Raw genomic sequence first — 4,548 nt, 5'->3', positions numbered from 1 at the left:
GAAGTTCTTTTACGGAAAATTAGAATTAATGAGGAAATAAAAGGACTGAAGATCAGGAAGGAAATTTACAAGACGCAAGCATTTGCAGACGATGTAGCCTTAATCCTTGAAGACCCCATAGAATCAGGACCAAAAGTGCTAGAGGAATTAAGTAAATATGGAGAGGTGGCAGGCTTCACATTGAACAAAACCAAAACCAAAGTATTGATTAAGAATACAACTGAGAGCCAGAAAAACAAGTATTAGGACTACAGGTTGCCAAAAAAATTAAATACCTAGGAATTTGGATTACATCAAGATGTTCGACCTTAAAAGACGACAATTATACTCCCCTAATTAGGAAGATGAAACAAGACCTTGACAGATGGAAGAAAATAAGATGATCACTTTTGGGCAAGATAGCCACAATTAAGATGAATATTCTCCCCAGAATACTATTTTTATTCCAAAACATACCGGTAAATTTAGAGAAAAAGTTTTTTTTAGAATTAGACAAAATCATCAGAGAATTTATATGGGAGGGGAAAAAACCGAGGTTTTCTATTAAAATTTTAAGGGGCAAAAGAGATATAGGTGGATTTGGACTCCCCGATTGGGAAATATATTACAGGGCAGCTAAGCTTGTCTGGATAAGAGATTGGATCACCCTGGAAAATGAGAGGATTCTTACCCTAGAAGGCCACGATTTGCAAAAAGGGTGGCATGCCCACATTTGGGATGTAGAGAAGAAAAGGAAGACATATTTCCATAGACATAAAATTAGAGACTCATTGATACAAACATGGACCCCGATTAGGCAAAGATATTACAAAAAAATTCCAAGTTGGCTCTCAACGATGGAGGCCCTGATCCACCCCAATAGATGGGGGACGGAGAAAATGGGCAGATACAAAGATATCTTAGACGAAGGAGGGAATCTTAAATCAAATGATACTTTACGAGAGCAAGGAATAACTTTAGATTGGTGGACCTATTCACAAATAAAATCTAGATATCAGAAAGACAAAGAACAATACGGTTTAGAACTTGGATCAAATGGATTGGATAAAGTCCTGATGGGAACAAATAAAAAGATTCTGGCCAAACTATACAACTATTTATTAGGTGATGACAAGTCCGAAGATATCACAAAGAATCAAATAAATGCATGGGAGAAAAATATAGGGCGTGATATAAATTTTGGGGAATGGGAGGAGGCATGGAATAGGAATCTTAAATTGACTACAGCGGCGACATACAAGGAAAACCATTATAAAATGCTACATAGATGGTATTTAGTCCCGGCCAGACTAGCAAAGATATACCCTAATATACATCCTAATTGTTGGAAATGTGGCCACGGTCAAGGCACCTTCTTTCACATGTGGTGGACATGCCCGGAAGCGAAAGGATATTGGAACAAGATCAGGAGATGGTTATATGAAATAATTGGCGAAGATATTGAATTAACACCAGAGATATTTCTCCTGGGAATTGTAAAGAAGCCATATGGAAAGGAAAAGATACATTTAATGATCCACATAATTACAGCCGCCAGATTGGCATACGCACAGTACTGGAAAGAGAAAACCCAACCACCAGAAGAGCTCACAATTAGGAAAATATTGGAGTGCGCAGAGATGACTAAATTAACTCATGAATTAAACGATGATGAGAAGTCAGTTTATTATATTGTGTGGGAAAGGTGGTACAAGTGGATGCATGATAAAATGAAAGAAAGACCTAAAGGTGTGTTAAATAACGGTAAAAAGTGATTTGAAATATCACCAAGTATTATTTATGTATATAGTTAAAACACTGCACATCTGATACTAACTGTAAATGTCAGTACACTTATGTTTTTTTTCTTTTTTGTAAAAAATCTCAATAAAGTTTCTCAAAAAAACCACAAAAAACATTAGCGACATTATGGGGAGCAAAGCTAGGGGTCACTATGGAATGACCCAGTGTGATGGTGTCCCTCAACGTGCTAGATCTCAAAAGAACCTAACCAAGATTAAGGCTGATCAACTTTGTTCTTTGATTGGCTAAGTCTGCTACCGAGCTTGGTTTTTTAATTTTTCTTATTATGAGATATGAGATATAGGAGATATGATATACTGGTGTAGGGTTTCCTGCATGGGCAGGGGGTTGGATTAGGAGACCTCCAAGGTTCCTTCCAACTCTCTAATTCTATTCTATTCTATTCTATTCTATTCTATTCTATTCTATTCTATTCTATTCTATTCTATTCTATTCTATTCTTATGGAGTCCTTGGCTTACAACCGTTCTTTTAGTGCTGGTTCAAATTACAACAGCACTGAACAAAGTATTTTTCACACTTATGACCATTCTGGCATCTCCACGGTCATATGATCAGAATTTGGACCTTTGGCAAGTGACTCACATTTATGACAGTCGCCGTGTCCCAGGAGTCACGTGATCCCCTTTTGCAGCCTTCTGACAAGCAAAGCCAAGGGGGAAACCGGATTCACTTAACAACCATGTTACTAATTTAGGAATTGCAGTGATTCACTTAACAACTGGCAACAAAAATGTTGGGCTCAGTTGTGGTCGTAAATCGAGGACTACTTGTATATATGATTTTTTGGGGGGTCCAGTTTCTGCACTGCCCATCATCGCTGAAGTGTTGTAGTAGTTTTGGTAAAACTCTCCAACGATACAAAAGCTGCAGTTGAAAGCAAAGTTTTTTTTAAAAAAAGCCAAACAGGTTTGTTTTTTTAAAAAAGGCAAAAGGGACAATTGCAGAGTTGAAAGGAGAGGAAGCTCCTTCTTCCCCAACCCCCCCCATGGCTTGCAGGGCCCCCCTGGGCCCCCAGACAGCTGGCAGAGTTGAGTCTTCATGCTCTTGGGGAAGGTCAGGAGGTTGGGGGCCTGCCTCGTCTCTGGGGCTGGGCTACCTAGACGTACAGCCACAATTCAGCTCAAGAGGCTTGGCAACTGGCATGTACTTATGACGGTTGCAATGTCCTGGGGTCACATGACCCCTTTTCTGACTTTCTGACCAGCAAAGATGATGGGGATGTGAGGGATCTCACAAAGATCGATGGTTCGTTGAGGCCACTTCCAAGAAAAGGCAGCACACAAGGATGCAATCACGTTGAATCTTTATTTAGAAGTAAAGTAGAGTAAAATGAGTTCCCTGGCATGGAGGCATCCATGCCTGGATTGAGCCCCTGGTTCAGTCCTGTAGGAAGTTAGAACAAGAGCCAAAGAGCAGCCCCTGTGCAGGGATTCTTAGAGGGGCCCCTGGCCTCTCCCTTACCAAAGTGTGAGGGGGCCGGAGGGCCATTAACTCTCCCCAATGGGGCTGCAGGGGCCGGAGCCCTTTGGCCCACCAGTGGGATCAAAGGTGCCTCTTTGCTCCCATCTGGTGGCCTTTTAAGAAACTGCCATGGCTGGCACAAAACACCTAACAATTCCCCTTCTTGCCAGCCAATGACAGGTGCCAGTGAGTATGAGTGAGGGGGTGAGCAGGCGTCATAGACATGCAGATGCATCGTTTACAGGAGCAAACACAAACGCTTACACAGAAGGTTGTGTCGGTCAATGGGCACAGGTTTTGTGAACAGATCAGCTAACTGGTCGGTTGTATTACAATGTTTGATGTGTACAAACCCCATTCTGGCAAGCTACCTGACATTCTTGTAGCGGATGTCTATGTGGCGTGACCTAGAGCCCACCGTGTACGCCCCCGAGATTCCAATTGCGGCCGTGTTATCTTCTTGAATTTGGATGGGCAGAGTAGGAGGTGCCCAGATGCTCGTTACCAGAGCATTGAACCAAATCAAGTCGTTTGTTGTGCCCGATAGGCTGGCATATTCTGCCTCGGCCGTGGAGCAAGAATCAAATTTTTGCTGCCTAACATGCCAATGGATAGGACAGCCATTTAGCAGTATGAGGAAACCAGAGGTGCTCCGTCTACTCTTGGTGTCACCAGCCCAGTCTGCGTCCGAGTAAGCGGAGAGCTGGGCCGGCTTCCCCTTCTCTGGTTCCAGCATAAAGAGGGCATCGGCCGTGCCCCTGAGGTACCTAAGTACCCTCTTGACAGCATTCCAGTGGAATTCCTTTGGGTTTTCCACATGCCTGGACAATAGATTTACAGCTAAAGCTAGGTCAGGCCTGCTCCAATTGCTAATGTATAGCAAGGAGCCAATCACAGATCTATAAAATTTATTATCTGTGAACTCAGGGCTGTCCTTGTCATTATGGCCATAGTAGTCACTTTGCATGGGGCTATGCGTTGAGTTAGACTCCGCCATTTTGCATTTGGCCAACAACTCCTCAATTTTTTTGGGGGGGGGGGGATAATGCAAATCCCTTTTTAGTGGCCAAGATATGTACACCCAGATACCTGTCAACCCGCCCCAACGACTTCAGGGTAAACTTTTCCCCCAGAGCCTTGGCAAATTCGTCACACCTTTCCCTTCTGGCTCTGTCCTGATGGATTGATTGATGGAGGGATGGATGGATTGATTGTGTGGGGTGGGCTGATGTGATAGGACAAGGCTGGTTCCATAGGTAGCCCAGCCCTGTAGCATCTATAC

This window comes from Pantherophis guttatus, chromosome 18 (genome assembly GCF_059756535.1).
Source record: "Pantherophis guttatus breed Tessera chromosome 18, ASM5975653v1, whole genome shotgun sequence".
NCBI classification, from domain to species: Eukaryota; Metazoa; Chordata; class Lepidosauria; order Squamata; family Colubridae; genus Pantherophis; species Pantherophis guttatus.
Note: the sequence above shows the minus strand (reverse complement) of the source record.